Source organism: Melospiza melodia, chromosome 4, assembly GCF_035770615.1.
Source record: "Melospiza melodia melodia isolate bMelMel2 chromosome 4, bMelMel2.pri, whole genome shotgun sequence".
NCBI lineage: Eukaryota > Metazoa > Chordata > Aves > Passeriformes > Passerellidae > Melospiza > Melospiza melodia.
Genome location: NC_086197.1, coordinates 4,474,978 through 4,501,043, shown reverse-complemented (window position 1 = coordinate 4,501,043; position 26,066 = coordinate 4,474,978). Strand labels below are relative to the sequence as shown.

At 44.8% G+C, this 26,066-nt stretch overlaps 1 protein-coding gene across 1 annotated transcript in view; it reads left to right on the top strand.

Annotated features, from left to right (window-relative positions):
* Window positions 1–22,503: 22,503 nt before the first annotated feature.
* SFMBT2 (Scm like with four mbt domains 2) overlaps window positions 22,504–26,066 on the top strand; it is a 116,341-nt gene continuing 112,778 nt past the window's right edge. Inside the window, exon 1 of the mRNA XM_063153687.1 lies at window positions 22,504–22,602. The gene's annotated coding sequence lies outside the window, so the exon portion shown is untranslated. The remainder of the gene's footprint in view (window positions 22,603–26,066) is intronic.

Genomic DNA, 26,066 nt, shown 5'->3' with positions numbered 1-26,066 from the left:
TGAATTCTCTGTAAGAACAATAGTCTACTTTATGAGAGAATGGAAGACCAAATAATAGAAACCACAGAATATTTATAACAAATATAAAATTATATAAATATAAACACAGAACCTTTATATTATATAAATGCAGAACCTTAATTTCCCCATCCTTCCAAAAAAAAGGATTAGCAAGTAAAAATAACTTAAAAAAACATGAGCAGTGATAATCCAAGACAAAAACAGGTTAAAAGATGAGGGCAATCAAGACTGATGGATTCAAGGGCCTGAAGAAACAAAGCAAAAGTAGCTGAGAAGTGGGCAGGGTAAAGTTTGGCTCCTCAGGAATCTGAGACCCACCAGCTTTATTCCAGTAGCCAGGAGGACACTGGTAAAAATTACCAAATAATCAATTTATAAGCACCTAGTGGAAAATAATGTAATAAAAACCAACCAATGTGGATTTGATTAGAATAAATCATGTCAAAAGGGAGTTTTATTTCTGCTCTGAGAGGATGACTGGGTGTATCTTGGCTTGGGGAAGGTTTGTGTTGCTGCCCCATAAAAACCCACCAGCTCTGCAGGAGCACCAGCTCTGGACAAACCCCCACCAGCTGCTCCCAAAATCTGTTTGCTGCTGCATCAGGAGCAGTGTGATGGCTCCAGGGGGGCATTTAAAGCTGAATATCAAACTAGAAGAGTCTGCAACCCTTCATGAGGTTAGGGTGAAAATTAGGAATTATTTTGTTAAATTGAAGGGATGGTTCCAGAGCCGACAGAAGGAAATGCAGTGAGTGGTAGGGAAGGAAGGAGGCAGAAAGTGGCTGGAAAGAATCCCAGGAGATGTAAATGTCCTGCAGACAAAATGTGAGTGGAAAACAAAAAAGGTGTTGCAATGAGGAATGTTGCACCTCCCTGTTTGAGGAGGTGATCTGGAGCGTTTTATAGAAAAATTGGGCAATGCTGGGTTCAGCCCAGTTTTGCCATCACACAAAGATGTGCTGGAGTCTGGAGAAAGCAAGGAAGAATGGAAAGCATTTGAGAAAATAAGAAACAGAAAGGAAATGTGATATTTTCTCCTGCAGCAATAGTAGCTGTCGTTGGAGGAACAGGCTTTGTGACAAAACTGTTATGGTACAGTTACAAGAAGTTAATAAAGTTATTGGAATTTTTCTGCCTCAAAAAAGACAAGTCAGGGGTTTTTTTTGTTTCCAAAAAATAAATTAAAAAAAAAATAAAAAGTGCTTTGCAGCACTGGGAAAATTGTCCAGCCCATATCTCACACTCAGCACAGGTACCTGCTCACACTCAGCTGGGCCTGGATTCAAAACAGACCTGAGAGGAGGGCAAGGCTTTTCTTCAAGGCTTCCTCACTTCAAGGCCACTGAATTGTGAAAAACTGGCTTGGTTTCCAGTGGGATCCTCTTTTTTTAGACCTACTCCTTTTTGTAGCATTGTCTTGATGCCCTTAGTGCAGTCCTGGTATGGTTACAGGATGAAAAACCCAACCCCTGTTCTGCACAAGTTACCTTTGGGTGGGATCCACCTTCAGATGTCATTTTTTGAGACATCTCCTCTCATAGCCGGTGGACAGGAATAACTTCTTTCAGGAATAACATCTTCCTTTGTCCATCCTGGTCAGATGAGTTAAATCTGCTCTTGCTCCAGGCAGTTCAGTGATGGCCTCATGTCAAAAAAGAGCCACAAAAGCATCAATGTCCTTTTTTTTTTTTTTTTTTCTAGCAACACAGTATTGTTTTCTCCAATGTTTTTCTTCAAAAAGGAGGCACAGCTCCAAGAGAAACCAAATTTCCCCAGCACCAGCACCCAGAGAATGGCTGTGCCTGCTCCCAAGATGGAGCACAGCCCAAAGCCTGGATCCTGATACCCCCATCAAAGGCACAGCAGGATTTACACCCACAAAATATTCAAACTCTGGGGAGGTTGGAACAGAGGCAAACCTTTGAGGAACAGCTGGAAAGACCCAAGATCAGGAAAGGCCAGAGATGGGACAGCACAGAGCAGCCCTGGTGGGAACTCTTACCTTGTTAAAGGTTGAGTGAAGCAAAAACCAGGCACAGCTCCAAGAAAAAACAAATTTCCCCAGCACCAGCACCCAGGGAATGGCTGTGCCTGCTCCCAGGATGGATCCAGGGAGGGAGCCCAGCCCAAATCCTGCACCCTGATGCTCCCACCAAAGGCAGAGCAGGATTTACGTTTTCTTCAACTCACTTGCCCCCAGAACACTCAGGTGTTTTGTACCCCCAGAGTCCCCAGCTTGATGGTGGGGATGAGGAAAGGACAGTGGCAGGTCTGCAGAGGGTTATTGTGGTAAATTAGAGGGGGCCACACCAAGCTGCCCTTCCCAGGATGGTGCTCAGGGAAATTATTCATCTGCTTTTATTTATCACGTGGGGAAGAAATTACTTCTGAAAACAAGATCCCTTGGGAAAGCTTCCTTTAGCTGATATTGGAACAGACTTTATTCATGCTGCCAGCAGCAGTGATCCCTGCTGATTAAACAGTAGCTGGACTTTATTCTTGCTGAATTACCCATTTGACAGGGCCTAGCACATTGAACAATCAGTCCCAGGTTATATTCATAAGCAAGAGGCCAACACCAATTTCTGTATCAGCCAGGGCTTTGTATTGCAGATACTCCAAGGAGTAATTGTCAAGGTAATTCTTTCCTATTTTCACTAAGTGATTTAGCTGTGTTATTATGAGATGTTCAATGTCTGGCTTGCAATGAATGGGAATAATTTCCCACTTTACAGGGCCTGTGGCTGGCTTGGAGCTGAGGTTCTCCAGTATTGCCAGCCTTGCTGACCCTGGCTGTGTGAGTGAGGGGGGCAGGGGACACCTGCAGGTCTGTGCCTGTTGGAACCCAGGACATTGCTCTGGCTGCCCTGGGTGATTCCAGACCCTGCCAGGGGGCTCAGAGACCTTGGCACGGAGTCACAAACACCTGTGCCTTTGATTTTAGCCCATGGAAACAATTACCAACTTTGTGTGAGGAGTTACAAGCCACAAGGGTTTGAGTAGAATGATAGTGAATTTGTCACAGGGTGAAAAAGTAGAATTTTGGGGGTTCAGAATGGGGGTTTAAGAGGCAAAATGAAGGAATCTGGGCCTGTCTTGTCCTTCTCCCTCTTCTTGTCCTCCATCTTCTGCTGGGATGGTGACACTTCTGGATTGGTTTAGAGTAGAGACAGACTGTCTAACATAGGTGATAGGAATTGGAAAATTATTGTAAATAAAGTACATGCAGTTCTTAGTATAAAAAGCCAACACCACCCCAAGGGCAGGGACTGTGCCACAACCCAACCTGCTGGACAGATCTCAGCAGGTCAGAGAAAGAATGGAATAGACAGGAGAAAATAAACAACCCTGAAAAGCAGAACTGAGCAATCTCGACTTCTTCTGCCTTGGGGCTGGGAAAAAAAAGACTTTTAATGCCTTGGGAGCCGTTTCAACCACAGAAACCTGAGATGTGCCCAGCTGGGAAAGGCAGAAAGAAAGGTTTCAGCTTCCCTTTCTCCCTCCCCTTGTTCAGAACACCCCAGCTCTGCAATCCAGCCCCTGGGCACAGCCCCCTCCTCTGCAGGGCCATCCCTCACCCAGGGCAGAGTGGGAGCTCCTACAGCAGCACCAGGGAAGCCCTCACAGCTCCCACCAACCCTTGGGCTGATGTCTGTGGCATTCAAATTCTATGAAAAATCCCCTCGCCCAGGATTTCTCTCCTGAGAAGCTGCGAAGCCTCAGAGAAAAATGAAAACAATAATTATCTCATTTGCTTCTCCTCTGTTTTGCTCATGTGGAATGTGTTTGGAGATTGTTTACCCACAGGTGATTGTTTCATTGGATTTCTGGTGTGAGTTGTTTTGACTCTTTGGCCAATCAGGGCCAAGCTGTGTCAGGACTCTTTTCAGAGTCAAAAGTTTTCATTATTATCTTTTTAGCCTTCTGTAAGTATCTTTTCCATATTCTTTAGTATAGTTTAGTATTCTTTAATATAATATAGTATCATAAAATAATAAATTAGCCTTCTGAGAGCATGGAGTCAGATTTATCATTCCTTCCTTTATTGGAGCACCCCAAAAATACAATAGCTGTCGCTGCTTCAGATTTGACTCTCTTGAGGCCATGTACCACCCACACTCCTGCAAGGTGAGCCCTTGGAGGGGATTGGACTGGATGACCTTTAAGGTCACTTCCAAACCAAACCATTCCATGGTTCTAAGATAATCCTTGGGTTTGTGACTGTTTGGATAAGGGTAGGACTGCTAGAATGGCTCAACATTTGCTTTTCCAATCAATTTCTTCCTTGAAAATTAAACTTGTTCTGTTCTTATGTAAGAATGGCCAGATGCAGGTTCTTTCAAGCTTAAGATATATTTGAATTTATGGCCATTGAGACCTGGCCAAAATTTCCTGGGTCTGAACTGCAACAGAGTGGATTTAGGCTGGCATCAGGCCTAAATTTAGGACACCTTTTCCAGGACTAAGGCTAGTTTAGAGCTGCAATAAGTTGTTGGGGGCAGAGGCAGAAATTCTGCCATTGGAGAATTTTAAGAATATCTATCTTTTTAGAATCAGAGAATCATGTAGGTTGGAAAAGACCTCTAAAATCATCAAGTCCAACTATTAATTGGTCCAACCAATAGTTTTCTCCCTGGGACAGCTGGGTAATTCTTGCTTGAGGTGGGAGAATTGATGAGCTGGTCTAAATTCCCCATGAGCTGCATTTCCTTGGCTGTCCTGCTCCCTTTTGCCTGCCTGTATCTCCAGCCTGACCTTGTGTTGCTGTGGTTTATTGGACAAACAGAAATTGTCCCAGTCCTGTGCTTTTGGAGATCTTGCTCCTCTCAACATTCTTCCACTTCAGGGGGATCAGATTCCTCCTCAGGATGAAAAATAAAAAAAAGGTAAAGAGAGAAAAAATCCAATCAAATACAGATTTGTTCCTTACAGCTCTTGTGTCTCTGGCAGACCTGAGGTTGCCTCAGGAAAAAGAAAGATTTTTTTCTCTGCACAGTTGTGGGTCTGGATGTTGGAATCTGACAGCCTGGGTGACTATTTATGCAAAAAGATCAGTTAGGAAATGTAGACCTACCCTACTAGAGAAATGTTAAATATTCACATTAATGTAGCTCGTAGAGAGGACCTTGGTTATTTTCCCCTGAGCTCTATTGCTCACTGGGAGCCTTGAAATAAAATGCTAATTTACCAAGACCTGGTGAGTATTCCCTGCTCCCAAGCCTTTCTCCATTAGCACTTGAAAACCACAGGTTCCTTCACAAGCCACCCTTGATGTTTTATAAATGTTATAGCTGAGACATCACTTCTTCTCCCTTTAATGCATTTTTTACAGCTGCAGCAGAGATTTTATTTCCAGTCAGGCTGCAAAGAGTCATCGTGGAAGGGACCTCAGTTACCTCTCCTGAGGTGCTCCCAAAACAGCTCATGCTGCCTGACCTGAAGCTAATAACCTGCTCAAGGACCCCATTTCACATTTTCTGTGCAATCTCAGCTGCAGAGCCACAGGTCAGGAGCCTGATGGATCCTTACAGGTACAAAAAAGCTTTCAGAAGAGAGCTCAACCTTGGCTGAATTTCACACGGATGAATTTCTGTGAGAAAAAAATACCTGGATGTGGAAGAAAAGGGGTGTTAATGGTGTTTGGATTAGAAATGGTGCAACAAATATTTCAACAAACAAACCTTCTCAAGGTTCAGGAAGAAGATTGTCTCCAGCCTAGAAACCTCAGCCAAATCTGCCCCTGTGATACCTGCAGTGTTTCTTCCCAGGGATTGCAAAATAAACCTCATGAACTGTCTTAAAATTTGATTTTTACTCACCTAGATGAGAAACATGCACACACAAGCCCATAATGATCCTGTTGGGTATTAAATGGTACAGGCCTATTCCTCCCAGACAAGGAGAAAAGTCTCAGGATTGGGACCTCCACTTTGAGCTATGCCAAAAGCTAAGAACTCTGCAGAACTCATCTGAGTCACTAGGCACAAATATCCTTGAAAAAAATTAGCTTTCCAGCCTGTAGAGTTTCTATTCTGGTGTAATCAGTAAAATTTAGGCCAGTTAAAAGCCTTTTTTCAATTGCATGTACCAGAGGAAGGTGATTGTAAAACTCCACCCCTTCACTGGTACAATGAAGAGAAACAATGTCAGAAAAACTTTCAAAAAGCAGATCTGGTGTCAGTCACAGACACTAAATGGGAGGAAGAATTAAAGCAAGGAATTGTGTATTACTTCCCTTAGCATCCTCAGGATCCTGCTCAGGAAATCAGTAATTTTGAGTCCCACCCCAGTTCATTATCCAACATGAAAACATTGGGTGTGCACTGCAGAAGGCACAGAGATCTGCTCAGCTAAACCAGTTCTTCCTGAAGACCTGCTGGAATCTTGATTTTAGGTTTAACTCCTTCTTAGTGACTTCATCTAGTTAAGCAAGGAACAAAAGTCACAAAGAAAACACCAAGGGGAGGATTGCTCATTTCTCCTGTGATGGGTAACCTCAGATCTGGTGGTGATTACTAAAACACTTGGTTATGAAATATGCATTTCATTTAAATAACTTTCCTGTTATTATTTTGTTTTACACTACAATATCCAGTGGTTTTCCAAAGCAGTAAGTTGCTGAGGTTGCTTTGTTTTATGAACTCAAGGGGAATCTTTTTCCTGATTCCAGCTGGCCTTATGTGGCATTCACATTCTCTGAAAAATCCCTTTGCCCAGGATTCTTCTCCTGGGAAGCTGAGAAACCTTAGAGAAAAGGAAAACTAATCTTATCTCATTTGCTTCTCCTCTGTTTTGCTCATGTGGAATGTGTTTGGAGATTGTGTTGGAGATTGTGGGTACAGGTGATTGTTTCATTGGATTCTGCTGTGAGTTGTTTTGACTCTTTGGCCAATCAGTGCCAAACTGTGTTGAGACTTTATTTTCATTATTATCTTTTTAGCCTTCTGCAAATATCCTTTCTGTATTCTTTAGTATAGTTTAGTATTCTTTAACATAATATAGTATCATAAAATAATAAATTAGCCTTCTGAGAACATGGAGTCACATTCATCATTCTTCCCTGCCATGGGGATCACTGCAAACACAATAACCTTAGATCAGATGTGTAAATCTCACCCTTAGATGAGACCTGATACAAAACAATCTCCATTGAAAGAATCCATTTACCAGAGCTGTGTTTTCACATTTTAGCTCCCAAACACTGGGCACATGCCACAATGTACAACTCCTTTTCAGGCAGAATTATTGCAGCATGGATCTGCACACATTGTGAGCCCAGAGCCTCCTTCAGCACTGGAGGGGAGGCTGGAACTTCAGGGAGTTGGGTCTGCTGCTTTTGAGGTCTTTGAGATGGAGCCCTGCAGCCCAAACTGGCTTTCTAGGCTTCCTCAAATCGTGCCTCTTCACCCCGTGCCCGAATGAACTTCTGGAAGGATCCTTAAAGTTATTTACAGAGAAGTCCCAGTGCTCACATGAGCACAGCTCGCACACAAAGCTTTCTGCGGCTCTGTGTGGATGCAGAGCTGAACAAAATGCCTGCCAGCTTTATCCCAGAGAAGCTGAGCATTCCAGAGGAGCCATATTTTTACTGCATTTCCATCTTTAGCAGGAGAAGAGAAAAATATATGAAGGAACAAGACTGCTGCTAGAGATGGTCCTACAAATGCATCCCTCCCTGCAGCCCTGCTCTTGCTTTCTGTAACTGCATGGGCAAGACACACCTTTCCAATCTGAATGAGTCTATAACACAGCTACAAGTTCTTTGTAAAACAAAAAGGGTTAGAAAATTGCTTTACAGGGTGATGTGCAAACCCCCCATCGCTCTATGTGGCTGACACCAGATCTGCTCTTGGAAAGTTTTTCTGACAGTGAAGGGGTGGAGTTTTCCAATTACCTTCCTCTGGTACATGCAATTGAAAAAAGGCTTTTAACTGGCCTAAATTTTACTGATTGCACCAGAATAGTAACTGTACAGTCTGAAAAGCTAATTTTTTTTCAAGGAGATTTGTGCCTGGTGACTCAGATGAGTTCTGCAGAGTTCTTAGCTTTTGGCATATCTCAAAGTGGGAGACTTTTCCTCCTTGTCTGGGAGGAATAGGCCTGTACCATTCAATAAAAAATTATTTTTATTTCAATACTTATTTCAAACTCAGCCTCAACAGTGTTTCTGCTTTCTTCTACTGTATTTTTTCTATTTTCAGCCTCACCCTAATCAAGGGTTGCTGTTTTAGCAGGTGACCCCTTAGCCTGATGCTGATGTAGGCCATATGTTCTTTTCCTCCCCATCTCCTCACTTCTGGATGTTACAGCTGAAACACAAACCCCTGAATGCCCAGGGATTTCCAAAGGCCAGAAGACATCTGCTTGCCATCACAGCTGTTTGCAAGTTAACACATGGATGGAATCATATTAGTCAGTGAGATTCAGAACTGATTCAGATTTCTACAATTAAGCATAAATGGTGCTTTGATGAAGAATTAAACAGGGATGAAAAAATTGAAACATAGGCATCAGTTGACAACAGTTTCCTAATAGATTTCCAGCCTTCAGACTGAAGACACCCAAATCAGGGTGTTACAGGAATCAGTCTTGCTGTAGCAGGAAGAAATGCCTGTGTGCACTCATTTTTCTCTGTTTTACACAGGGAAGGTACTACAGCAGCTTTGTGGTTTCTGGATAAGTGTGTCTGCAGCATGAGTCAAGGCCAGGCTGGAAAGGGCTCTGAGAAGCCTGGGGTGAGACACTGCAATGTTTAGGGTGGATGGTTCCAACATTTGTCCTTTTGTGCTTTGCTGGTGCCAGGTTTGCACCCCAGAGAGGGAGGCAGAGAGTTCCTGGGTGTGTGGTGTCATTTCACCCTAACCTGCTCCTAGTGCTATTAACAAGAACCTGAGTTAGACTCACCAACCTGCAGCAGGTTGTAACACCTGGGATAGTGGAAAACATCCCTGCCCATGGCAAGGAGCTGGAACCAGATGGTCTGGATGGCCTTTGGATGGTCTGGATGGTCTTTGGATGGTGTTTATGGTCCCTTCCAACCCAAACCCTTCTGTGAGTCCAGGGAGGCAAGCGTGAATTTGGAACCCACACCAAACCAAAGTGCTGGAGTGGGAAGTGGTGGCTTAGGCTTTATATAATGCATGAAAAAGAGAGATGTGCCAGCAGAGATGAGTCCTACAGGGAGATCTAGGAGGGTCCCTTTTCCTGAGGGAGCCAACCATTCTGTGCCTCTGTAACTTTTATGTTCCTCTATTCCTACTCAATGATTTGTGCCCAGCCCAGTGGTGGGATGGGAGCAGTGAGAAATGCCCCTGGAGACTGATCCAGACCTGATCAATGTGACAGCACAGGGCACAGAATTCCTGTTCCTCCTCTGCTGAGTAACAACAGGTGTCCAGGTAGGAAAGGACTTTGATTTTCCTTTTGTGGTTTCCATTTGCCCTTTTGTGCTTTGCTGGTGCCAGGTTTGCACCCCAGAGTGGGAGGCAGAGAGTTCCTGGGTGTGTGGTGTCATTTCACCCTAACCTACCCCTAGTGCTATTAACAAGAACCTGAGTTAGCCTCACCAACCTGCAGCAGGTTGTAACACCTGGGATAGTGGAAAACATCCCTGCCCATGGCAAGGAGCTGGAACCAGATGGTCTGGATGGCCTTTGGATGGTCTGGATGGCCTTTGGATGGTCTGGATGGTCTTTGGATGGTGTTTATGGTCCCTTCCAACCCAAACCCTTCTGTGAGTCCAGGGAGGCAAGCGTGAATTTGGAACCCACACCAAACCAAAGTGCTGGAGTGGGAAGTGGTGGCTTAGGCTTTATATAATGCATGAAAAAGAGAGATGTGCCAGCAGAGATGAGTCCTACAGGGAGATCTGGGTGGGTCCCTTTTCCTGGGGGAGCCAGCGCAGCCACATTCGAGGAAAATGCAGAGTGAGTTTGTGTCTCCACTAAAGCTGGAATTTTCACTCTCCATAAATATCCTGCTGCTCAATTGCTGTGTCTATACTGATCTCCACAAGAAAACATCCCATTTTTTTTCAGTGGGATCCTATTGGCTGAGGCAAAAATAACTCCAGAAATCATTTATTTCTTCAGAAAGTGTGGGAGTACTTGTCCCTGCTGCTGTCAGCTCCCATCCATCCGTTTTATCAGGCAGTATCAACACACTCTCTTCCAGCAAGAACTGCTCAACAGCACACAATAAAATTGATTCATTACTCATTTTCTCCTTATTATCTTTCAATTGCTCCAGCTCTTGATGCCACTTAAAGTGGACATTAGCTCTTTGTAACCAGTGTGTGAATGGTTTTTCTCCAAGCTTTCATTACATCTATTTTCATTTAGTGTCATTACACCATGTGTCTTTCTCATGAACTTCTTATAATGCCTTTATGCACATTTGTGTGTGCCCTGTCATGGTGAGGAGTGAGAACCCAAATGGATTTCTTGGAAAAGCTGCCCCAGGTGCTCTGTGGGTGAAAATGAGAAGTATTTAGTGCTGGAAAGTGGTTTTATTTACAGGAGCTGGCTCTTGAGCTCTCCAGAATGAAAAAGCCCAGAATCACTAAGATTGAAACTCAACTTTTGTGCTTGGCTTTGGCATGAAAGCAAAACTGATTAAACTCCGGGAGGGGCAAGACTTTCTGTTTGTAATTAGCCTTGAAATTGAGATGGGAGCTGAGAGCTTTGTTTTGGGGTAGGGAGGAAGATGATTTAAACTTCTGTCTGCTTTGCAAAGGATTACAGTGAAATTGAATTTAATACAGTTTGCAGACTCTGATTCATACTCTGGAAGGAAAAATCTTCCCAATTTCCACACTCTTGGAGGGTTTAATTCAAAGAAGTTCCAAACAGTGTAGCTCCAGTGGAGCAAACCCCACAAGTCAAAAGTTTTTCATACAAGTAGTTATCCTGTGGGGAATCTCTGCTCCTTTCTGGAATCTCTGGGGCCAGGGCTCTTCTTGGCTTTGGGCTGGGTTTGGGATTCTTCCACCCAAAGGTCCAGACCAAGGCGTCTCACAGGCTGCTCTGTGAAACCAGTTTTGCCTTATTGAGACAGATCGTAGCTAATATTCAAACGTGGAAGTTTGAAAGTCTCAAGCACAGATAAAATATTTGCTATTTACCCTGGAGGGAGATGAATTTCTTTTCCAGCAGTGATTTCTCCCCCCAATTACAAAGGGGATTAATACTTCAGCTGCACTTATCTCAATATCTCCCAGCTCAGACAGATGAATACAACCTTCAACATTTCATGGGATCAGATTTCTTTTTAATTAAAGCAGCCCTTTGTCTCACTGTGCCTCTGAAAGTCTTATTTATCATTAAATCCTTTAGAAGTCTCTTAGGCAAATAATTTCCTGCTCCCATTTTTAACTGAGCCTTTGGATCTCCTATCTCTTGTCACCTGTAACAAAGTGCTGTAGGAAGGAGCAGTGCTGGATTGCTTTCATGTTCTCCATCAGCTCTGATATGGATGGTTGTTATAAGGCTTCATACATAATATATGCCATGTCTTAAAGCAGCCCTGTAAACTGTACAGCTGTAAAGGTTTCTTAACTCCACCAGCCTCCAGCTAGCAGCTATAAAAAGGCAGTTAAGCAGATTAGCATTAAAACTACCTGGTGAGATGAAAAATGGGGAGGCAGAACGGCCCAATGATGGGTCCTTGGAGTATGACCAGTGACTGGGGATGTCACCTTTCTGTGCCTCACACCTGCTGGCACTGGCACTAATCATTTTTGGGGATGTTTCTCTGTAATTGCCTGGTTTGCCCCCACAAGGGCCACCTCTCTCAGCACACACAGGCAGGATTTTCCAAGCAGTCCAAAGGAAATGTTGACCCTCTCCTGCTGGGCCTGAGTTTTCTTGGTCTGCTTTGAGAGTGCTGCCTTTGCTGTGTAAATGCCTTTGAATGACTTTGCATGCTGAGTTTTCTGCCTTTTTTCTAAAAAAGAAAATCCTTTGGAGCCTGTTCTGCCAGGAAGTGTGCTCCCATTTTCTCCTGGCCCCAGTTTTTTGAAAAGCTGAGTTGAAAATCAAATGCATTTGAAAACCTGTCATGAGGAAAATCAAAGTCCTTTCCTACCTGGACACCTGTTGTTACTCAGCAGAGGAGGAACAGGAATTCTGTGCCCTGTGCTGTCACATTGATCAGGTCTGGATCAGTCTCCAGGGATATTTCCCACTGCTCCCATCCAGGAGGAATGGGCACAAATAATTTGTGTAGGAATAGAGGTAATAAATAAATAATAAAAGTTACAGAATCACAGAATGGTTTGGGTTGGAAGGAACCTCAAAGATCATCTCATTCCAGCCCCCTGCCATGGACAGAGATGCTTTTCCCTTGACTGGGTTGCTTAGAGCCCTATCCAACCTGGCCTTGAGCACTTCCAGGGATAGAGCATGGAAATATCCCCAGAATACTGACATTTCCTCAGGAAAAAAACAGAGCATGGAAATATCCCCAAAATACTGACATTTCCACGGGGAAAAACACCCAATTCTATCTTTCAGAATGCAGAGTTGGGCACATCCATTGAGGTATTCCAAATATGAGACAGGGACACTGCACTGGCCAGTTTTAGAAGGCATTTTCACACAAACCTTCATCCCTGACATTGCTTTTCAAACAGAAATCATTCTCCCTGCCTTGTTGGCTCCTCTTCCAAAGCCCCCTTTTGCCTTTGCCCCTACTTTTCACTCTCTGTTTATGCTAATAGCTAATGAGCTGCCTTTGTGGATCTTGGATAAATGGGATATTTCATAGACAGTAACATAATCAATTAATCGACTGCAATCATGATTTGTTTACCTAAACAGGACTTTAAATCCAGTGCTTGTCAGCAAGCATTTCCTCTTGACAGGGCTGTGCAACATCCTTTTGTTTGTAAAGAGGTAATTTAAAGGACATTGAGATGAGAACTAAGAAGATTTGTCAGGGTAAAGCATTCTCTCATTTTGCATTATGAAATTGTAGGTGTGAGCAAGATAGCAGCAGTTATAAAAAAAGTGATTTTTCCTGTGTAAAGAGTTGTGTTCCTTTAGACAAAAACTTTTTTTTCAGAGCACTAAAACCTATTATTTTCCCAACACCATGGCAAGAAGCTTTTACATTCATATCTCACATTTATAATGAGAGATGATCAAAAAGCAAAGAAGGAAAATAATTTTGTTGTGTTAAAATGTTTCAGCTGTTGGAAGCACACCTTCCCCAGTGATAGTGTTGGGGAGCCAGGAAGGCAAACTCATCCTCAGTCACATTGTGGGCAAAGGGAAATTTTCCTTCAAGTGACCCCTGAATGCACCCTGGATCCATCAGGGAACAACCTGGTTCAATCCAAAAGAAAACCTGAAAGATGGTTAATATTTATAATGTGTGACAGGAACAAGCTGAGAATTTTCTTTTTCATGTTACATCTGAACACACAGGGCTGGCACAAATGTCAGAATTTAGGAGATGTTTGGAGATTCCCACTGGAAAAGACTCCTGTCCAGACTGTAAATCCTGACCTGAAGCAGTGCCAGTTTCTAAAATCAAAAGGGAATCAGCAATTAGGTTGAATTGCACAAAATCTCTGTCTCATTAAATGCCAGCACGCCCCATGCCATGTTTTAAGGTTTCAGATCAGTTCCACCACATAAATCAGAGGGGTTGACTCAGATGACACAGTTGATGCCTGAGGGCACATTCTTCTCCTGGCACTGTGACTGTGTGTGACGGTGTCTGCACACAGCCAAAATCAGGTTCTTTTCTCCTATGATCCTTCTTGTATGTGAATTATGAAAAAGTACAGCCATTACTGTACAGCCAGATCCACCCAAACTTGGATTTTTTGTTGGCTCCCACTGGGATCCAAATGATGGCTAAAATAATTTGATTTTAAGCAAATGATTTTGAGCATTACCCAAATGATGGTTAAAATCTCATCATTTTAATGGATGGGATACTCAGGTAAGAGTCCTGGCTTTGGGGGCTGAAGTTGTCCCATCATCATCTCACCCCTTTAAGAGGAATTTCTGAGCAGCCAGGGTGGGTGCTGAGGATTTTCATCCTCTCTGTGTGTGGCAGCAGTTACAATTTTTTTTTCCAAGCCTGAATTTTTTGGGGGGTTTGGCTGCAGGTTTGTGACAGACGCAGGAGCTGAGTCTCTGTGCAGGATTTCAGAGAGGGTGTGAATCTCAAACAGAGCAGATGCTGCTCCAGGACCAAATCTTCCTGAGGCTCCTGGGTGTGCTTGAAGGTAACCAGACATATCCTGGGCAGGTTTATTGTCTGAAACAAGCAAGGCTAATGCCATTTATTCATGAACACAAATGTCATCTCAGCACCATGTTCAGCTTGTGAGTCCTTCAGGCACCTGCTTAAATTTGGGCCAGAAATGGATAACCAAACACACAACCACCTACAAATCTCACAGTGTCCCTCTGAGCATTTCTCTTCCCAAGCCAAGGAGAAAAGAGAAAAATTAGGAGTGTTAATGCCATAACATCTCTGTTTGTGTGTGTGCTTGTGCCTCCTTGTGTAGGGGACCTTTTTACATCTCCATCTGTCCTCCAAAAACATGAACCTGCTGAAGGCAACAGCCTGAAAAATGGAAAAAAATTTGTGTTTTAGTAATCTTATCCTGCAGATCAGGAGCTGCTAATATCTGATCTAAAGCAATGGGACTGTCTGGATTTCACTGGCTTGGAGAGTTTTTGTGTGTGCAGCTATGGAGAGTTTGGGATGTGAACAGTTCCATCCTTTGGGAGTGATCATCAGAGGGAACAGCAGGTGGATGTTCCTTACAGCTTGGGTACTTGGTACTCAGGTAGATCTTTTTTACCAGTGCTACTTGAATAAAAGTGCTTTAGTTAAAAAAGAGTCTAAAAGTGGAGAAAATGGTATCAATGTCATAGTAAAAGTGAGGACTTTGAGGAACTGACTTGATCCTGGAGTCATGTCCAAAGCTGCTTGCAGCTGTTTGACTTCCTTAAAAATCTCCCTCCATTCCTAAAACCTATTATTTGCAATAGGAAGTCCAAGAGGGATTTAAATGATTAAATATTTTTATGGACCTGGCTTTTAATTTGCCTAGATTTCAATCTCCCAGTTGTACAGTGCTTCCTTTCTAAAGACAAAGTAGAGGATGCTTATAAGGTACAGAATATGGGATTTTTCAGCAGTGAATTCTTCAAGCAGTTTATAAAACCAGGGCATTATTCTTTTCATTTTAGGGATGGGGAAACTGAGGCACAGAGGCTGTCCCTTGTCAGGGCTCAGCCAGCCTAGGGTAAAACCATGGGCACCTCACCTGCAGGCAGGACATGAACTACCAAGGGAGCATGGTGTGAAATGAGATCAGAAAATTCCCTAAAAAAAACCCCAGAGTTCCAGTAAGAAAAGTATTTAAACACCTCCCCTCCTGATCCCTGCACTGAGATACTCAGTCCTGAGCTCATTATGACCTTAAATATGTTACCTATTACCTTTAATGGCCTCCTCTAGACTCCTCCACTCATATGCATCCTTATTAAATGTGCTTAGCAACCTGGCAATGAAGAACTAGAAGCGTCAGCCTCTTCAAATTAAAATAAAAAATCAATTATGCTCTTAGGGGCAGATGGAGATTAAGCTGAATACAATGTACAGTTACTCTGTTGTGGAAGCTGGGCTCTTTATGTGCAATTAGTGGCATTTTGTTCCTAATCTTCCTCCTTAATACAGAAGGAGCCATTAAAAGAGCAAAAGCCATCCACAAGCCCTTTTCATAGTCAGCTTCATAAAGACACTTCAAAATGCATCCTTTTCATCTTAGTACTGTCAAAAACATCCCTCAAAGTACTGATATGACCTTTCAATGCTGCTGTGAATTTGGGGGTGGTGCTGAGAGGGAGCTGGAAGGAGGGAGGACAAGGTCAAATGGATAATTGCAAAATTAGGTTTTTTCCATGGTGAGATGTTTGCCAGAGAAATTTTGGGCACAAATTGTGTTGTGGATGGGCTTTTGGGCTGTTGTGGGTATTTCTGCCCACAGCTGCCCAGCTCCTAAATCCTATTAGGTACCAAAACCATGGAAGTGCCTGAGCTGGGTTTTGAGCCCACCATGCAAGGAGGGCACTGAGAGAGCCAGACCAGCTGAATATTTTGCAGGCTATGACACAGAATTCACTCCATGTGCAGCATGATGAGAAATGCAAATGTGGTGCATAATTTGCACTTTAATGAAACATGAGCTCCTGGTCATCCTTGACAGTCAGAGGTTTTGGTCTCGTTCTGCCATTGTGGGTATTCCTGTATGAAACAGGAGGGAAATGTCTGGTTTGACACCACAGAACTCAGCAGAAACACCTCTGTGAAGTGAAAGCTGTAACCACAGTGCTGCATCTGAGGTGTAAATCCATTTCCATTGTCACAGCCTTTCCCTGGAATTGCATATCTGTGTGTGAGCTCAGCTCCTCCTGCCTCAGTTTCCCCAGCTTCCCTTCCCAACACCAGCTAAAAGCCAGGAGGAGCTTCCCTGCCCAGGCAAAGCCTATAAATACTTGAAATAAATAAAGAAGCTGTTAGTAAATGGTAGAAATGAGCAAGCTTTTGGTATGAGAGTGGGTCTCTCCTGTAGTGCTGGCACGATCAATAAGGCTCATAGCTGAGAGCCTCAGTATTGAACCTCAGCTCTGTGATTTATTGGCTATAGCATGTGCTTCCTTTTCATTTACTGCTAAGGTGGGAAAGGCATTGTTTAGCACAGAGACCACGCTTGCTGGGCATTCCTGAGCTGCAGGCATGAGGTACTGGCTCAGACTTTCCAGTTAATATTAAAGCCACTTATTGCTCCTCTGCTGAACAGCCACAACCCCTACGCAGCGATTTCCAATCAACAAGCAATAAAAATAAATTAAAATTGGGTGGATAAAGTGCTTTGGACCATGGAGGTGGTGTGTGGGTCTGTGTTTGTGTCTGGGGCAGGGTGTGCAGGGCAGCTGGAGGCTCTGGGGGTGCCTGGCCCTGAGAGCTCCCATTTGAGAGGTGATGATCTGTCGCAGACATCTTTTTATGAGAAATCTTTCTTTAAGATTTTTTTTCTTCTTGAGAAGCTGAGAGGCTTCAAAGACAAAAAAAAAGAGTAAACAATGGTTATCTGCTGCTGTGGAATGCAACAGGTGCATCTGGGATTGGTCTCATGTGGATGTTTGGAATTAATGGCCAATCATAGTCAGCTGGCTTGGACACAGTGTCCGAACCACAAATCTTTGTTATCATTCTTTCTTTTCTATTCTTAGCATAGTCAGCCTTCTGAGAACTTTTTCTTCTATTCTTTTAGTATAGTTTTAATGTAATATATATCATAAAATAATAAATCAGCCTTCTGAAATATAGAGTCAAATCCTCGTCTCCTCCCTCATCCAAAGACCCCTGTGAGCACAATGGGTCACAATGATCCCTTTTCCCTGGTGTTCCTTGAGTTCCTGCAGGAGAAGGGCTGCACCAAGGCACCTTTCACCTCTCCAGGGGATGTTTTTTTGCCTCTGCAATCACTGCACACAGGGCTGGTGCTGCCAAGAGGTGCAAAGCCTGTGGGACCACAACCCAATGAATATTTCATGAATCCCAAGCCAGCAATTCCTTTGCTGTTCACAGCATTCGAGAGGCAGGACTTTTACTGTGAAGCATAAAGAGGGCGTTTAAATTTTGGATTAACTTCATTTAGGCTAATCTCTCCTTTAGATCATGCCTTAAACACCTGCCTTCAAAGCTCAGACACACTGAAAAGAAAAAGGTATCAGAGAAATTCAGCCTAAATGGGATCTCCAGGAGATGGCACTGTGAAACAAGTCTTTCAGCATCCCAATGCCACCTCCCAGGGACCAACTTCTTTCTGAACTAGGGCTGATGGATAAAAAGAAGACAAAGGTAGAAGTGAAAGCCCTGGCCCAGGAGCTGTCATGAAATAAGGGGCTGATGGTGTCTTTACCTCCTGTAAAGATTGTGATAAGGTGGGGTGAAAACTTGGGAGCTGAAGGCCACAGTTTGTTGAGAGGAGAGGGAAAATGCAGAGAGGCTTTGCTGTGAGCCCAGGAGCAGTGCCAGGAGATGAATATTGCAGAGGAGCCAACAGGAGCTGCACTTGAGTGTGGAGTGGCCCCAGTGATGTCCTGTGTCCCCTCTCGGACACCAAACTCCTGTCAGACACTCTCCACCCTTCAGCTCACTCAGGCTGGACACTGTTAAGCCCAAAGAATTCCCCAGTGCCAGCTGCACTGCCTTGCCCCTTTTCCAGTGCAGGAATCAGCACCCCAAAAGCAGGAAAACACCTCCAAAAGTGGAGATAACCCCATTCTTTGGGTTAGAAGGAAACCTGGCTGCCTCCAAGGAACTTCTGCCCAGTCTCTCAGTGTTTATCTCAGATGAAGCTCCAGAGTCTCAACTTTGCCATTTTATTTGCAGAAAAGTTGTCTCATTTCCTTTCAATTTCTCTGTCTGCAAGGCTAATGCCATTTATTCATGAACACAAATGTCATCTCAGCACCATGTTCAGCTTGTGAGTCCTTCAGGCACCTGCTTAAATTTGGGCCAGAAATGGATAACCAAACACACAACCACCTAGAAATCTCACAGTGTCCCTCTGAGCATTTCTCTTCCCAAGCCAAGGAGAAAAGAGAAAAATTAGGAGTGTTAATGCCATAACATCTCTATTTGTGTGTGTGCTTGTGCCTCCTTGTGTAGGGGACCTTTTTACATCTCCATCTGTCCTCCAAAAACATGAACCTGCTGAAGGCAGCAGCCTGGAAAATGGGAAAATTTTTGTGTCTTAGTAATCTTATCCTGCAGATCAGGAGCTGCTAATATCTGATCTAAAGCAATGGGACTGTCTGGATTTCACTGGGTTGGAGAGTTTTTGTGTGTGCAGCTATGGAGAGTTTGGGATGTGAACAGTTCCATCCTTTGGGAGTGATCATCAGAGGCAACAGCAGAGGGATGTTCATTACAGCTTGGGTACTTGGTACTCAGGTAGATATTTCTTTATCTTTTTAAATCTTTTTTATGCTACTTGCATAAAAGTGCTTTAGTTAAAAACAACAGCAAAATTCAGATGTGAAACTTCTGTTCCCAACTTAAAACACAAGATCGGGTGTCATGGTTGCCAACAAAAGCAGCACTAAGGGTCAGGGACAGCAGTGAAATTAATGGAGTTCCCTTAGATCAGCGGAAAATTCATCCCTGAGAGTCACTGAGTCTGAAACTGGAGCTGATCTCAGGGTGGGTTTCTGCAGGGCTTAAATCCATTTTACATCTTGGGATGCTACACTGGCACAATTCAGTATTTCTCAAAGCACTTTCTTTTTTTCCCTGTGATGCTCTCAAAGGCAGTATTAGAGTGAAATCTCTCAGCAATTCCTGCAGCTCACGTCCACTAAACCAATTTGTATTCTCAGCAACGAGCAAGATGCAAAGTCTCTGCTGCCAACAGGAGCTGTTAGAGTCATCTCCAGCTCAGCCCTGATATAAATCTGCACCTTTTCATTCATATCAGAGCTTTGTTGTAGCAGTCACTTAGAAAAGTTCCAAGGGAATTTTGTTCTCAGCTTTAATTACTATTATTATTTTTTTTTTCAAACCACCTCTTTGGACACCATCCACAAACCTAATTTAGATCACAAACTTCGAAGGCTTTTTTCCACATCTCTCCATAGAGGGCCAATTGAACCATCAGTGCTTCAGAAATAGTCTCTGAATGAAACTAAAAGAGAAAATCAAGGTGAAGAGGGAAGAAGAAGTTCCAGAGGAACCAAAACTTCTGGGAAAACCTCTTAGGCCTGATTGGATAATAAATATATAAATAAATAAAGCACAAAGGCATCTGGTGTTAAAGGAAAGGAGATGGAGAAACACCTGAAGTGCTGTGAGATCCACTGTGGCTGTGTCTGTCCTGAACTGGATGATGCCACCAGCTTCAGATCAGGAGCCAGAGGAATCTCAGTGTACCCTAATTCAGAGCAGATTGAAAGGACAGAGAACACAGATGTGGTGCTTGCAGAGCATCTTCCCTTCAAAACTATGTTGAAAATTTGAAATGTCACTACGCTGAAAATGTCACCCACTTCCACAATCATCTGGATAAACAGGACTTCAATGCTCTCCAGGCATCTAGCTGGGGTTCTGGTCTTATTTTGAAGTTCTGAGAGTGTTTACTTGCTGTTTTGAAATCCCATCCAGCCCAAAGTCTGTAAATAGGAGCTGCTTGATTTGTATTTGTATTTGTATTTGTATTTGTATTTGTATTTGTATTTGTATTTGTATTTGTATTTGTATTTGTACTTGTATTTGTATTTGTATTTGTATTTGTATTTGTATTTGTATTTGTATTTGTTTTCCAGGAAATCTGCTGGAACAGGAGAGGCTGAGCCCATGCCCGTGGCCTCCTGGAGTGTGAATGGCAAGAACATGGATTGTCTTGAAGAAACACTGTCTGCAGTATTTGCCCTTCTTTCCAAGCGTTCACTATCTTCTCAAATGTATTCCAGAATCAAAATATTTCTTCGTCTTTATTCCACCCCTCACTTATCTTCTTGCATAAAATCCATGAGAGGCTGGTGGAAGAGAAAGGGATTGGAGTGAGAGGAAGGGAAAGGGATTGGAGAGAGTGGAAGGGAAAGGAATTGGGGAGAGAGGAAGGGAAAGGGATTGGAGAGAGTGGAAGGGAAATGGACTGGAGAGAGAGGAAGGGAAAGGGGTTTGGGAGGTTCAGTGATGAATCCCCAGCAAGAACCAGTGGAAAGGTGCTTGCAACAGGGCAGAGAAGATCTGGGGTCACCTGTGGGAAACCAGCTCTTCCTTCCCTGCTCCTGCAAGGAGGGATGCTCACAAAATCAACATGCAAACTTCAAACCTTTGCTCAGAAATGTCCAGAGAAAGGCAAGTAGAGACAGCTCTGGACATTTCTGAGCCGAGGTTTGAAGTTTCCAGGTTGATTGAGCACAAGGGGTGATGTCAATTTGGCAGCCCTGGTGTGGGGATGGACACAGCAGCGTTTGGGGTTAATTCCAAAAGGAGTTTGTGGAAAAAACAAAGTCCAGGACTGGTTGTTGCCTCAAAACTGGGATGTTTTGAGGGATTTCCTTTCCCTGTGCTCTCCTCCAGACCTGTTGAATGTGTGTGCCCTGCACCAACCCCCACCTCGGAGGATGCTCCAAAAGCATCCGCTTGAATCCTCAATCGCACCAGCCGTGCCTGCAGGGAAACAACGGGAGCTGGAGCTCCAAAAATCCCCATCAGAGATGCTTTACACATTCCCTGAGCAGGGGTACAAGAGGGGGGGATGAAATCCTGCAGAATTCACCCTGAGCAGACCTGGGTAGGGGAAGCTCCGGGATCTGCGGGCGCTCGGAGCATCCCGAGAAACCCCGGCTGCAGAAATGCGGATTCATCCCCATCCCTCCCGCCCCAGGGGATTTTTCTGACCCCCTCCCCGAGAGCAGAGGGCACGGGCAGTGGTGTCTGGAGTGATTTCCCAGTCCTGCAGCGGGGCTGATTTTCTCGGGAGGGAAGAACAGAATATCCGTGCAATCTGAAAAACCCCGCAGTGTGGCTGTACGTGCGAACACCCCCGCAGCAGCAGCGAACGCAGCGCGAATCCCCCGCACTCGCCAAAGAAAGGAAAAACCAACAAAAAACCCGAAAGGAAAAAAAAAAAAAATCCCATCCGATAACCTGAGGAGCAAAGGAGGGAAAGTTGTGCGTGTCCCTGTGCACCGGAGGGTGCCCACCAGTTGATTTTACATTCCTTCGCCGGCTTTTCATGATATATTTTATTTATTTTCCGCAACAGGGAATAAACAGGTAATGCCGGAGCCCGGCGGAGCGGAGGGAACGGGCTGGGCTGAGTGATGCGCCGTATTTTTTTTTTTGCTTTCCCTCTTTTCCCCGTCTTCTTCCCCCATCTCCCTCCCTTGGAAGTTTCTTGGCGAAGCGAAACGAGGAGGAAAAGCGAAATAAAAGCTTGTGAGGAAGGCAAGCCGGGAGGCAGCGCTCCGGTGTTGAAGGCTTGGATTTGATGATGTTTTATGGTATTTGATGGTGTTTTATGGTATTTGATGGTGTTTTATGGTATTTGATGGTATTTTGTGGCATTTAGGGTGCGGGCGGCCAGCCCTGGATGCCGCTGCGTGCTGTCCCGGGTGGGGACAGGGATGGAATCCGCTTGTGGAAGTCGGGATTCCATCCCTGCCCAAATCCCCGGCAGAGGCGCGGCTCAAAGCGCGGGGGCACCGCGGGCGCGGAGCAGCGGGTCGGGATGCGCGCCTGATTATTTTATTATTTTTTTTTTTTTATCCCTTTTCTTGAAACTGCTGAAAAAGGTCAACGAAAGGAGTTGGCTGCTAAATATTAAAAGGGGAAAAAAAAAAAAAAGCAAGAAAGAAAGAAAGAAAAAAAAAAAAAAAAGCGCCCTAAAAAGAGCGGCAGGCATGCGCACTGCGCGGATGCCATATTGGAAGGCGCCTGCCGCGGGTGCGGGCTCGGGCACGGCCGGGCTCCGCTCCGCGCACCGCTCCGCGGGGCGAAAACGGGAAAAACACCCCCAAATCACCCAAACTCGCACAGGTAAGGCACGGCTCCCAGCAGCCACCCCTCCCGAACCCTCCCGGCTGGCATTTCCCTTTTTTTTATTTATCGCGTTTGGGTGGAGAGGGTCGCTTTCCCCTTTTCACGATGTATTAAAAATTCTTTCCGATTATTATTATTTTTTTTTTTTTTTAAGCGTGAGAGGTGGGTGTGGGTATTTCATCCGCCCGTTTTGCAGAGGGCGAGCCCGCGGTGGAGTTGTGGAAGTGCCGGGGCTGAGCCCCCGGCCGGGACCGGCGCTCGGAGCGCGGCTGCCGCTGCCCGGCTGCGCCCCGGGAGCTCCGCGCTGCCCCTCGGCTGCATCGAGCTTTTCTACTCGGCAGATCGCGTTTTACATGCTCTCATCTCCTTTTTTCCTTTCCTTTCTTCCCCTCCCTTTCCCCCTTTTTTGCTTTCCCTCCCCTTTTTTGCCTTTCCCCCGCTTTTTTTGCCTTTTTCCCCTTTTTTGCTTTCCCCCCTTTTCTTGCTTTCCCCCACCTTTCTTTTGCTTCCCTCCCTTCTTTTTTTACCCTTTCTTTTTTTTCCTATGTTTCCCTTTCCCCATCTTTCTTTCCCTTATTTTTCAATATTTTTTAAATTTTTTTTTAAAGTTACACCTATCTTTTTTCTGCTTCCCTGCCAAACGCTCGTGCGACCTCCTTTCAGATTTACGAGGCTGGTGATGCACATCTCTCGGAAAGAGTTATTTTGGGTGTGCGGGTGGGTTTCTTCTGAATCTGCGGGGGAAAGAACAAGCTGCTGCAGGAGGCGAAAGGGAAGGGGAAAAAAATAAAAAGAAAAGAAAGGAGAAGAAAGCGATCAGCTGTGCCAAAATGTGCAGCCCTGATCTCGACACATTTTCCCGTAGCGCTCCCGAACTGCGGTAAATGAATATTTATAAAGCTTGTTCAACATGGCGGGTTAAGGTGTCTTCGAAAACTGCAAATAAACATTTTGAGAGGGGGAAAAAGAGGGAAAAGGCGTTTGGTTGAACTCTCTTTTGTTGCTCGGAGAGGTGCGCTGGTGAATTCCTTGCGGAGGGATGAGGATGGGATCCCCAATCCGGGATGCTCCCCCTGCAGGACCCGGCGCTGGGAAAAGCACCGGGGCATTTCTGTGTGCCTGGGAATGGATGTGTGGAGTTGGAACCGCGGCCGATTTGCCTTTGAATGCCAAAATCGCAGGCGTGCCTTGAGAGTGGAACAAAAAAAAAAAAATATAATAAAATAATGCGCCGGGAGACGGAGCGCTGATTTATTTTGCATTAGCTGTAGACATGTCGTGGGATGAGATGTCCTGTTGGAGCTGTCAAACCTTCCTGGGCGCAGGCAGCTGGGGATGGCTGGGGTGTTTTTTTTTTTATTATTATTTTCGCTTTTTGCATGTTTTTGTTTGGCAAAAAGCCGCTCTGGAATCGCTCCACGCGGAAATTCGGGCGGCAGAGAAGCGAGATGGGCAGTGCGAGCTGCATCTCTTACAGAGAAACCCTGAAAACCCCCGGGGATGGAACCGCAGCTTCTGCAAAGCCAGAGAAGGAGTTTGTAGAGAGTTCTCCCGGAGCTGTTTCTCCCTTCCCGGCTGCCTTTTCCAGATGTATTTTCCAGGGGAGTGGGGAGCGAGGTTGTTACAGAGGCAGGGAAAACTTCCTTGATCCTGTGCAGGGAGCATTTAGGTGCTGCTGCTGTTCCCCCGTGGATGTAAGGTGTTAATTTTGGAGCATCTTGTGTTCTGAAGTGTGGGAGGGGATGGGATGCTCCAGCACCGCGGGCTGTCAGTGCCTGGTGTGGATGGAGGAGCCAGGGAGGATCCAGGAGAGGATGGAGGAGCCAGGGAGGATCCAGGAGTGGATGGAGGAGCCAGGGATAATCCAGGAGTGGATGGAGGAGCCAAGGAGGATCCAGGAGTGGATGGAGGAGCCAAGGAGGATTCAGGAGTGGATGGAGGAGCCAGGGAGGATCCAAGAGAGGATGGAGGAGCCAGGGAGGATCCAGGAGTGGATGGAGGAGCCAGGGATAATCCAGGAGTGGATGGAGGAGCCGGGGAGAATCCAGGAGTGGCTGAGGAGCTGCTCTGCTGCTCATTCCCCGGTGCCTCTTGGAGATGCTGCCCAGAACCTCGCTGTGGTTTTATTTATTTTTGTTTTATTGGTTGGTGGTGCTGCTTGCACACCTTGTATTGCAGAGTGAGGTTTCCCATTCCAAAAGGGCTCTGATCCATCAGCCCACACATTTCCCCCTCCTTTCTCCAGCCCCTGCCAGCACCAGGCTGGTTCAGGGATCCCTCAAACTCACATTGCAGGGTGCAGTGGTGGGGAAGGGGGGCAGAGGAGAAGATGGGGGTGAAATTGTGATTTCTTGGCAAAAAAGCAGAAAATGGCATTAATTATAAGCAGAGAGGCTTGGAAGGCAGTTATCAAGCTGTGGTGGGATTTGGGTGGCAAAATCCAAGAGCTGCAGTGGGGTTTTCTTTGGGATGGGAAGAGATTGGAAGAACTTTAGAAAGGGAAGGTATCTTCCCTCTCTGCCCCCCATGGATCTCCCCATCCCCAGCTTTGCTGTCCCTTGGACAGAACAGCTTTTCTAAAATCAGTTTGTGCCCCTGGTGTTCTGGGGAAGAAGGTGTGGTAGCAGAGTGATGTGACCTTGTGTCTGAGCAGAGCAGCAGCTTCACCTGGTTGTGTGATGGGGATGTGGAGATGGAGGGGATTTGGAAAGCTCTGTGGAGATCCCACCTTCCCCAAGGAGTTTCTTCTTCTTACACAGAGGAGGATGCTGGCCAGGATTTAGTGCAATTTGTTTTCCCTCTCTAGAAGCCTTTAGGTGAAAACAAATTTGATTTCCTTTGCTGCTGGTAAAATAAGAACCTGCCTCACCTGCTCTTTCTCTGGGGTTGGAACTGTTGCCTGAGTGAGCAGGGATGCAAGAAGTGGCTTTTTCCCTCCTCTTTTTTTCTTATTTTTTTTTCCCCTTTCTCCAACAGATTATTTATGAAAGGGAAGAAAATATCCTCACAAGTCTAATAACTTCAGTGCTTATAAAGGATTAGGTCCTAATAACTCCTGTGATAAGATGGAGGCTCGGTGTAATCTGTTACTAAGTGAAAATCTAAAAGCCATTTAAATAAATGCAGCAAAGAGCTATGGAGAGATTGGTACCTTGTACACAGCAAGGAAATACCTTTTTAATGATTTTTAAGGGGTGCACAGGGTAGTGGGACAGTAAATACATTATGAGCAAGGCAGTATAATTTCAGTTCCGTATTGAGAAAACGTTTGCAAATATTCAACAGATGTTACATGTGGCAGAGGTGGAGAGTGTGTTTTGCACAGATGTAGGAACATCTGCAGAAGACAGTATACAGTTATATAGCTGTGATTATGAGTGATAATTGCCTGGCTGGACAGGCAGTTGATGTTTTAATGAAGCATTTATTAAAACTTTATGGAAGTGTTTCTAGAAATAGGG